Below are 12,123 nucleotides of genomic sequence, written 5' to 3' on the forward strand. Positions count from 1 at the left end.
AAAATGCATTGGCTTGCATATCAAATGCATTAACATGTCAGATGTAGTTAATCAGTTGGATATGACTGCAGTTGCAACAGCGTAAGTTGTCAAAACACATTAGAATGGGGCTGATAAACCTACGTTACAACGCAGCACAAAAGACTACAAGTCCGTTAGGTCCCGCTATGTGCTATCGTTGTCCTCTTTAAAAAACAATTGAACAGACATGAATAATGGGCGGCTCACAAATTAAACCGTGGTTGCCGCAAGCCTTTTGTTCTAGGAACTCGCGATTCTATTGGATGACGTCTTCCCGGACCACCGTTCTAAGACCACCCCCTGACAAACGTGATTGGTCGAGGGCTCAAGAGTGCGATGCTAAATTTGATCGACTGATTTCGGGGCGGAGGCATATTTAAAGGCATATCGTAGCACGTTGAAAAACTCATGGTGGTCTGTCTCAAAGCAGAGTTTGACTACGATTAAGGTTGTATTGTATTTTCGTTCATGTTTGTGAAGCAGTTTGACTTTATTTATGAAAACTAGCGTACATAAATTATTTTGATGTGTTACTTTTTAAAGACTAGGACAAGTTTGAACTTTATTTGATATCTATATTTACCCATTTTCTCCCACTGCTATGGCGTTACAAAGGCAAACATAACCATTCAGATACTCCATAAAATAGATATTGCCTATTGCTTACAGACACTTTTTGAGTAATAAAGATAACTCATTCAGTAGGAAAGGGGTGTGTAGTTTACCAAATATTCAAAAAGTTTTCCTTAGGAAAAGATGAATGGATACAATTATTTTGGATACATACAATGTTAGTGCAATAGTGTATACCATATAAGAACAATGTAGGACCTTTCTAACCCATGAAACTCCATGTGCAACAATAGTGTTAAACAAAATAATTTTTATTTTTGCATTGGTTAAGTAAACCACTATTTTTGCATGTGACACATTTTAGCTTTTCTAAATGTTTACTTTTATAATGTTAAAGGAATATCATGGGTTTAATTCAAGTTAAGCCCAATCAACAGCTTTGTGTATGTAATATATATTACCACAAAAAATAATTTCGACTTCTTTAAAAAAAAAAAAAAGGTTAAAGTAGCCTAGTTTCCATCCACCTTTCACGCTATTTTGTTATCGACAAAGTGAAAATGGCCTTTTATCAATAAAAAGGGTGTGCATGATGACGTCATGCCTAAAAAAATCTATTTGTCGCATAAGATTTGATTTAGCGCAAAAGAAATCTGCCCTGAAGCCGTTTCCATTCAGAAATGTGTGTATATCGCTAATTTGCCTCCCAGACGTCCCTAACCGGTTCCAACCCGAAAGCGTATCGTCATTGCACTGTTCAAGCTGGCAACCTGCACCAAGTAGTGGTGGAAACTTTCTGTCTCAGTATAAGGACCATCAATCGATGTGTATATGCTGTGCACGCAGCTATTATAGAAAAAAAAAATGATGCGGTGTAATATCAGGGTTTACATATGATACATTCCTTATATTCAATATTTTGAACAATCATCTAATCTAAATCATGCCATCACAACGGCATTATGTCTCGCATATTTCTCCAGCAACTTTTAACGACCAACTGAACTTGATTATCATCTAAAATTAATTTTTGCTTCAAAATGCAAATGTATATTTTCTGAAGAAGCAGTGAATGCGATCCGAGGTAAAGATGGTTAGATTTAAAATATTTAAATGTTTTAAAATGTTCAAAAGCTCGTTTTCTGAAAGTGAACTCAGCAATGGACAAATAGTTCTGATAGTTTATAGTCTTGAAAAAAGTGCAGAACATTCTGAAAAATTCATTCAGCCAACTTTATTCATCTACAGAACAGGGTAAGGCTAATTTATGTTTGAGAAAGAAAAGGCATATATAGGTCTAAAAAATATTTTTTTTTCGTTTGGTAACACACAACTCACCACGCACCCCACGAGAACTACATTACAGCAACCATGAGGAGGTTAACCCAACGTCAATACCCACCCTTGCAACCAAGCCAAGTGGTTGCTTAGGAAGCCTGACTGGAGTTACTCAGCATGCCCTGGATTCAAACTCATGACTCCAGGTGTGGTAGTCAGTGTCTTTACTTGCTGAGCTGCACAGGCCCCCTTGTGTTTTATTTTTAAAGAGAAGGAGGGAGGAGTCAAAATTAATTTGTGTGATAAATCAATATTATGCCATAAATGCGGTTGAATGAGCTTAACTTGTATTGAACCTGAAATATTCCTTTAAAGGAAAACAGTTAAAAGGGGACTTTGATTTATCCTCTTCTCAACTATATTTTACAGTTTGTTTGTAAGTTGACTGGTCAATGAATACACTTTTCATAAAGAAGAAATTCTTGTAGGGCCTGTATGTTTTGACAGATAAAGCCATTTGAAATACCCCATGCAGTAAGTAGCAGTGGGTGTGCAATATAGTAAAATCATTAAGCTTTATGATTTTGCTTTAATTGTACTTGCCGTTATTAATGTACTGAACTTAGTAAGGAACAAGTAAAAGTGAAAGATAGCAGTTATTGACCTTGATCTGCCAATTTGATGCATGGGCAAATTGAATATACTCCAAGCGGGTTAATGTGACTTTTATCAAAGCTCTCTTGGGGGTTAGGGATGCTCAGGCCAGAGAGCATCTGTGTAAATAAGAGAGGTGAAAACAAACCATTATATGCACCAGGAGGTAGAGGAGATACAGTCATCTAACACCACTGTACTGTATGTCTTGTCAAAAACTGTCTTAGTATGTTCCTTTTATGATCATAACTCTCTTATGAATGTACCATATTCAAATCAATGTCCTCAATGTGCGTCCGTTCAGTTTGTTATATTCATATGGCAGTTCAAATTCTGAACATTTATCATTTAGCATTATTTATTTAATGGTTTGTCACAGAGCAAACGTGACTGGCAAAGGAATAGTATGACTTGGTCCACACAATAAAGGAACAAATTGTTTAAAGAAAAAATGGTGACATGACGTGACTATCTGAGTACTGTGTCGATGATGCAGACTGCTTTCACTTGCATCCTGTTGAGGGCAGGAAAAGGAAAAACTCTCAAGTGTTTGAAAGGATTATGTAAACATCTCCTATTTAAACATTTTCAACATTATTTATGTAATTGTTTATTTTTGTTTCACTTTACGTGATCATTGTTAAAATGTTTAAAAATCTAAATAGATAAGTGAAGGAAAATAGACTATGAAAAAAAAAATATCACAAAAGCACTATTGCATCACAAGAGTTGAACCAAAGAGTTGGAAGCATTTCCTATGACAGTCATAATTATTTTATTGTCATTTGTGAAAATATCCTTAAATACTGTAAACTGCCATGCTTGCTTTATTCCTTGCATATTTACCATAAAAACATTTTTTTACCTCCTTTTAAACACACCCAGCCCCAAGATCTAAAATACAGTACATCCTCCTGCTGAGAACTAGCACACAAAGTCAGTTCTTCATAATTATTTAACTGAAATGGATAAATAAATCACTCACTAGTTACCTGCAATGTTGCATTATGATGTCAAAAACAGAACATTGTATACAGAAACATGTTTCTTAACATTCTTGGTGGCAAAGTCTCTTCTATGATGTGTATTCTGCCACTTCACCTTCATTGCAATGCAGTAACCTACAGTACATATTAACCTACAGTACATATTAACCTACAGTACATATCTTTTATGCCACTTTACCTATTTATATGCTGCTTTATTGTTTAATGTAGTTTTACACTACAATAAATAACACCACAACAATGCTCTACCTCAATGCTAATTGTGAATATGTCTGTATTGCCATCGTCTCAACATAATGAAATGTGTCTCGCAAAGACCTGTTATTACGTTCTGCACATTGGTCCCTGGAGATAATGTATTTTGTCTTTTGCCCTACCACTCAGAATAAAAAATATTTTAAAAACAACTTGGATTATTTTAACTGGTGCAGACTTTAATCTTTAAAGGTTATTGTTTTTAGGAGTAGCTCAAATCTTTTTTTTTTTTTTATCTAAACTGTGCAAATGCAGGATGTGAATAATATAACTATTTATATAAGGTCTACAAAGGTCTTTTATTTAAAGATCTGAATATGTTCTGCTATCAATTGCAATACACTGCCAGAACATAATTTTCATGCATAGATTTAATTAGAAGAAGATACAGAATTTGCAATTGTTGCTCTGCTGATATGGCCTCTGGAACAACAGTGAACCAGTTTTCCAGAGAGTCATATCTCTGACTGCCCCTCCCTTAACAAGTATGCATTTATATATTTTTCTAGATGCTCACTTCTGATAATGTTGGAGAGAGGCAGGACAAATTCAATGAATGGGGAATGCACAGCTGTGATTGTTTAATGCCTTGTGAACTAAATTTAAAGCAGGTGTTCAATTCTGCTCCTGGAGATTTACCTTTTGCAGAGTTTATTGTAAACCTGCATGTCATTTTAGGTGAACCTAAAGACCTTGATTAGCAAAGTCTATTTGATTAGGGTTGGATCTAAATATTCAATTGACTTAATATGAACTAAAGCAACTAAATTCTTTCATTTCATCTGAATTTGATTTCATTGTGTTCTATCCATTTACATTTTTTAAAATGGAAGTTGACTTAATCCATTTGAATTGGAACCACATTAATACTTTCTGTGGCATTAATGTAGCATTGATTAAACTTGGCAGGGGATTTACATTTAACAGCATGCTTAGCATTGGAATCGATAGGAGAGTAAATGTTAAAATGAAGTGTATTTTATGTGTTTTTGTGTAAGATTAATAAAGAATAATAGTGTTTAATGTTTTGTTATGTTGAGATCTAGAAGAGTTTCTGTTATGTTAGAGTTTTGGGGGTTACCATTATGGTGAAGTGTGGAGCTTGTGTTAATGATGAGAACAGATGAATGTCACACATGACATTTAATGCCCACTTCGTTGAGCAAATGCTGCGCTGGCCATAACATAGTTACTAAACTATACTCTGTAGAACTTCCAACCAGCATGTATTTAGCAAGCTAAGATCCAATTTCACATGTTAGTACATCAAAAAATAAGATTTATCTGAGTTAAATTGGCATGTATCATTTTGTTGGTTTTACCCAATTCAACAAGGTTCTTTCTACACAAAATGTTTGTGTTGAGATGACATAGTAATTAAGTTAAGATATCTTATTTGAAACATGTGGAACCACTGTCAATGATTTAATCAAGTTCAGCCAAAGAGCTAAATAGCTTAACCAGCATCACCAAAAACAACATGCAGTTCAACAGTGTTGAGCAAGCTACTCAAAAAATTTAGATAGCTAAGCTATCAACTACTCAACAGAAAAATTATTTAAGCTAAGCTAAAAGCTACACTTCAGAAAAAGTAGCAAGTTAGTTACTGTGTAGAAGAGGAGGCTATTATATGATAATTATATGATGTTACACATGGTGGTCAAATAAAGGAAAGCCTCAATCACCATCATTTACATCAGGGATGCTCATAGTTCTATGAAATAAGTTCTACTTTTTCATCATGTTATTGCAGCAAGATCTAGCATGTACAATAAAGGCTATACATTATCACAATACCAATATGTCATTAATCGGTAGTGAAATTTGACGCTTCCCAATACCAGCTTCAAACCACAACAAATAATAACCTAACTAATATTTTAATTATGGAAGAATGGTTTCAAGTTCTTAAGTATTTAAGACTAGTGAAGAGTCAGTAATAAAATAATTAAAAAAAACAGCAATAAATAGAAATAGATAAAAATAATAGAACAAGAAATACAAATGTAGTTTTTTTTTAAACGGCTTTAAAAAAAATTAACAGCAGTTTCAAGTGTTCAAGTAAACAATCAGAATGAAATGCAACATAAAACTACTGCTGGTCTTTACTGATTATAACACATTAATGCTTTTTAAAGCTACTAAAGTAACACAGTCAAGAGCAGTGAGTGTTTCCTCATTTTCTTGTTATGATTGTTTGATTATTATAATGACACACTAGACGGCAGCAGGTCTATTATCTTACATTTACACTTTCAAGTCCGACATTTTAATACAAATCAACTTTTTTTTCTGCTGTTTACATTCACTTTAGACATCACTCTCTGTGTTTACATGAATACCTCACCAAGACAGGCATTTGACCAGTCTGCTGCGTGTTAGTGCGAGTAAGTTCAGCACACACACATACACCGCCTGTCAATCAAACAGGGCACAGATGTTACTAGATCGCTAGCGAATTATAAATATACATGCTCTTGATTACTTTTAACAGCAGAACAAGACTACTAACTTTGTAATAAGCGACACAGGCCTAGGCTATCACAAATATAGCCAATAATTTTTTCATCTGGCAAATAAAATACTCTTTCACTTGCCCCTTCAAAAATCCACCTGTCCCACAAGTGGACAGATCCATGTGTCCATGTGTTCAACATGTAAAATCGCTATTTTTAAATTTTATTTTTAAATATTTTTACTACTACCTCAACAAATCAATACCCATTTAAACATAATTTAATTAGCGCATTTCTGGATAACCAATCTGCGTACATACAGTATAGTATTCATCCTGTAATTGTTACGATTCATCCTGTAATTGTTATGATATGTGGAAGTAGGAGAAGGCAGACGGGAGTGTGGATCCAAATGCGGGCTTTATTGGAACAAAGAACAGAATAAACAAAACACAGGAACAAAAGAAAGTCCATGATGGGAAAAAGGCAAACCAATACAAGAGGAAACGGAGGGCGGAGAACGACAGGGTAACCTTGGACGGACAGATAACGGAGTAACCGTGAACGGGCTGACAGACAGGCAGGGAACACGAAGCGCGAGTCAAACAATACACAAGCGGAGACATGGAACATCAACGAACGACAACGGGAAGGGGAGAAAGTGGGGTTTAAATAAACAGACAAGGTAATGACAAAATAACAGACTGGTGCGGACAATAACACAGTGATCAGGGCTGGGAGCGTGATCCGGGAATTGTGGGAAGTGCAGTTTCACACACGGACAGTGAGACTACGGGCGGACAACAGGGAAAACGTGACATGGAACGGGAGCGGTGACGGGTGAAACAGAAAACACAGAGCGGACAACAAGGAAACGTGACATAAACATGATTAGTGAAACAAAGAACATAGGGCAGACAAACACAGGAACGTGACATAGCCCCCCCTCAAAAGGACCGGATTCCAGACGGTCCTAAAAAGAATAGAAAAAATAAGCAAATGTTCAAGGAGAAAGGGGCTAGAAAAGGGGGAAAACAGACAGACCAAAGGGGCCACAAGGGACACAAAGACAGACTAAGGAGGCACAAGAGACACAGAGACAGACTAAGGAGGCACAAGGGACAATTAGGCAATCCATGGGGGCAATTAGGCAGTCCACGGGGGCACAAGGGGCAGTTAGGCAGTCCACGGGGGCATACAGGGCAGACAGGAAGTCCGGGGGGCACAGAGGGCAAGAGGGTAGTCCAAGGGGCAGGGACAGGTTCAGGAGGCCTGGGAGGCGGCCATAAGACAGGGACAGGTCTAGGAGGCCTGGGAGGCGGCCACAAGACAGGGACGGGTCTAGGAGGTCTGGGAGGCAGCCACCGGACAGGGACGGGTCTAGGAGGTCTGGCAGGCGGCCACCGGACAGGGATAGGTCCAGGAGGCGGAGCTGAGAGGGCCTCTGGAGACGAAGCTGTGGGAGGCTCTGAAGGCTCAGGAGGCGGAGCTGGGGGGGGCTCTGGAGGCTCTGGAGGCGGAGCTGAGGAAGGCGGAGCCGAGGATGGCTCGGGAGGCCCAGGAGGCGGAGCCGAGAGAGACCCAGGAGGCGGGGCCAAGGGAGGCGGAACCATGGAAAGCTCTGGGGGCTCAGGAGGCGGAGCCGAGGAAGGCTCAGGAGGTGGAGCTGAGGAAGGCTCAGGCGGCGGAGCCAAGGAAGGTGGTGCCGTAGGAGGCTCTAGAGGCTGAGACCTGGAAGGTTCTGGAGGTGGAGCCGAGGGAGGCTCAGGGGACGGAGCCGAGGGAGGCCCCGGAAGCCGGGCCGAGGCAGGCCCAGGAGGCGGAGCCGAGGAAGGCTCTGGAGGTGGAGCCGAGGAAGTCTCAGGAGGCGGAGCCGAGGAAGGTGGCGCCGTAGGAGGCTTTAGAGGCGGAGCTCTAGAAGGCTCTAGAGTCTCTGGGAGCAGAGCCGTAGGAGGCTCTGGGGCGGAGCCGAAGGAGGCTCTGGAGTCTCTAGGGGCAGAGCTGTAGGAGGCTCGGGAGGTGGTGCCGTGGAGTGCTCTAGAGGAGGAGCCCTAGAAGGCTCTGGGGTCTCTGGGAGCAGAGCCGTAGGAGGCTCTGGGGCGGATCCGAAGGAGGCTCGGGAGGCGGAGCCATAGGAGGCTCGGGAGGTGGAGCCGTAGGAGGCTCTGGGGGCGGAGCCGAAGGAGGCTCGGGAGGCGGAGCCGTAGGAGGCTCGGGGAAAAGAACTGTAGGACGCTCTAGAGGCAGAGCCCTAGAAGGCTCTGGGGTCTCTGAGAGCAGAGCCGTAGGAGGCTCGGGAGACGGAGCCGTAGGAGGCTCGGGGGGCGGAGCCCTGGAAGGCTCAGGAGGAGGAGCCATGGGCGGCTCGAGAGGCAGAGTCCTGGAAGGCTCTAGAGGCGGAGCCCTGGGTGGCTCAAGAGGCCTGGGAGGCGGAGCCCTGGAAGGCTAGAGAGGCTTGAGGGGCGGAGCCCTGGAAGGCTTGAGAGGCGGAGCCCTGGAAGGCTTGAGAGGCGGGCCCTGGAAGCCTCGAGAGACTTGAGAGGCGGAGCCCTGGGAGGCTCGGGAGGAGGAGCCCTGGAAGACTCGAGAGACTGGAGAGGCGGAGCCCTAGGAGGCTCGGGAGGAGGAGCCCTGGAAGACTCGAGAGACTTGAGAGGCGGAGCCCTAGGAGTCTCGAGAGACTTGAGAGGCGGAGCCCTAGGAGGCTCGAGAGACTTGAGACACGGAGCCCTGGAAGACTCGGGAGGAGGAGCCCTGGAAGACTCGAGAGACTTGAGAGGCGGAGCCCTGGGAGGCTCGAGAGGAGGAGCCCTGGATGACTCGAGAGACTGGAGAGGCGGAGCCCTAGGAGGCTCGGGAGACTTGAGAGACGGAGCCCTGGAAGACTCGGGAGGAGGAGCCCTGGAAGACTCGAGAGACTTGAGAGGCGGAGCCCTGGGAGGCTCGAGAGGAGGAGCCCTGGAAGACTCGAGAGACTGGAGAGGCGGAGCCCTAGGAGGCTCGGGAGGAGGAGCCATAGAAGACTCGAGAGACTTGAGAGGCGGAGCCCTGGAAGACTCGGGAGGATGTGTCCTGGAAGACTGGAGAGACTTGAGAGGCAGAGCCCTGGAAGGCTTGAGAGACTTGAGAGGCGGAGCCCTGGGAGGCTCGAGAGGCGGTGGCGCTTGGATAGTCACGGCTACTGGCGCTAGCTATTGGACGGTCATGGCTACTGGCGCTGGCTCTTGGACGGTCATGGCTACTGGCGCTGGCTCTTGGACGGTCATGGCTACTGGCGCTGGCTCTTGGACGGTCGAGGCTACTGGCGCTGGCTCAAGGACGGTCGAGGCTACAGGCGCTGGCTCAGGGACGGTCGAGGCTACAGGCGCTGGCTCAGGGACGGTCGAGGCTACAGGCGCTGGCTCACTGATATCAGGGGCTAAGGGCTCTGGCTGGTTGACCGTGGCTGACGAGGGCTCAGGCTCGTTGACTGTGGCTGACGAGGATGTGGTCTTCCACTGGTCGGTCCCCTTGCCTCAAACCAAGTAGCCGCTAGTTGGCCTGCTGGACCGCTGTATCCATTGTTTGGTCGTTCGTTCTGTGACGATATGTGGAAGTAGGAGAAGGCAGACGGGAGTGTGAATCCAAATGTGGGCTTTATTGGAACAAAGAACAGAATAAACAAAACACAGGAACAAAAGAAAAAGGCAAACCAATACAAGAGGAAACGGAGGGCGGAGAACGACAGGGTAACCTTGGACGGACAGATAACGGGGTAACCATGAACGGGCAGACAGACAGGCAGAGAACACGAAGCACGAGTCAAACAATACACAAGCGGAGACATGGAACATCAACAAACGACAACGGGAAGGGGAGAAAGCGGGGTTTAAATAAACAGACAAGGTAATGACAAAATAACAGGTGCGGACAATAACACAGTGATCAGGGCTGGGAGCGTGATCCGGGAATTGTGGGAAGTGCAGTTTCACACACGGACAGTGAGACTACGGGCGGACAACAGGGAAAACGTGACATAAACGTGATTAGTGAAACAGAGAACATAGGGCAGACAAACACATGAACGTGACAGTAATTCTGTGTCTAGCTGTTATATTTCTGTATGTACTGGAAGCTTTTGATATGAGGCCAAATTCCTGTGTGTGTTTGTGTGTGTGTGTGTGTGTGGGCGGGATTGTGTGGTTTACAAGGACATTTTATAGGTTACACAAACTGGTAATTACAAGGGTATATTCTATAAATGTGGTTTATGAGGACATTTCTAGTGTCCCCATAATTCAAAACAATGTTTTTTGACAAATGTAAAAATGCTGAAAGTTTTTTTTTGTGAGGGTTAGGTTTAGGGGTTGTGTTAGGTTTAGGGGATATAATCTATAGTTCGTACAGTATATAAATCATTATGTCTATGGAGAGTCCTCATAAGGATAGCCGCACCAACATGTGTGCGTGTGTGTGTGTCAGAGCGGTAGAAAGAGAAAATGAGAGAGAGATCTATTCTGTCCATGATGTGTGTGTGTGTGTGCGAGAGAGAGAGAGAGAGAGAGAGAGAGAACATAACAATGTGATTTCTGATGGTATCTGATGGTAATAGCATAGTAATTTGATATACAACTATTCACGTACAATTCTGTAGTTGTATGGTGCTTAAGTACTTCTAAGAATATATCTAAGAATGTTACTACCATGATAATTTGATATATGATTACCATATTCATATACTGTATTTAAATGGTAGTTCAAGGTAATAAAAAAATACCATGGTACTTTGCTATATTACCACATTCATAGGCCTACCATTGTATTAACAGCCAATTGTCCAAAATCATGGTAATGTCATGGTAATTTAATTGTTTTCCTGTGGGCTACTAAGTGTTTTGATACTCTTGGTTGGAAACCAAACTTTACCTGCAGAAGTCGTTCACAAGCTGCACATGTGTTGAACTTAATAAAGACTGTTATATACTTTCTAGTTCTTTCGGATCGAACCACACAGACAATAGATTTAACTTCCATCCATCCTTTATCTCTCCTTTGTACGTGATGACGTTTATGACGTCACATCAATACACAACATCCCCCCCTCTCCTTGAATATGAACTTACCCAAATTAAACATTCACATTTTCTTACAGATTAAGACCGTTCAGAACATTCAAAGTACATGTAACACTGTACATCTTGATAAAACATCAGCAAAGCTTTCTGAACAGATGCATCGCACCACAACATAACTCTTAATCTGATTTTTACTTGTTTTCCTTCTTACATAGCCTAACCCTTATCAGTCACTCAACAACATAGTCTCTAAACCTTTCAGGCAATTTGATTTGTCTCTGGGGTCTGCAAGGTTTAGGAATCTGTTCCTCTCTCTGAAATGTTTCACAGTTCCCTTTGCATTCCTCTGCACTTCCCTTTTGCTCCTTATCATTACTTGGCTCCTGAGCACATATCATTTCGCCATCCAATGTTGGTGTTTCCGCAGACAGAAACTTCTTGACAAATGTTGTATTCCGTGCATACTTTGCTCCAGTGGGTGACTGAACAACAATGCTGTTACCTTCTCTGCGTACTACCTTGTGAGGAGTGCTGTGTAATGTTGTTGTGAATTTGTCTGTTTTATCCTGTTTCACAAGCACTTGATCTCCAACCGCTATGCCTGATGTCTTAGCGCCTCGTCTGTGGTCTGTGTATATCTTGGCTTTTCCTTTCTGCTCCGAGTCTTTGTCTCGAGCTTCAAGGTCACTATGTGGAGTTGTGATGTCTGGTAACTTCCCTCTGATCTTCCTCTGAAAAAGAAGTTCCGCTGGGCTTTTGCCCGTTGTGGCGTGTTGTATGGACCTGTAGACAGTCACATATTTGCGTAGCTCTCTTTTCCAATCC

Source organism: Xyrauchen texanus, chromosome 3 (assembly GCF_025860055.1).
Source record: "Xyrauchen texanus isolate HMW12.3.18 chromosome 3, RBS_HiC_50CHRs, whole genome shotgun sequence".
Taxonomy (NCBI): domain Eukaryota; kingdom Metazoa; phylum Chordata; class Actinopteri; order Cypriniformes; family Catostomidae; genus Xyrauchen; species Xyrauchen texanus.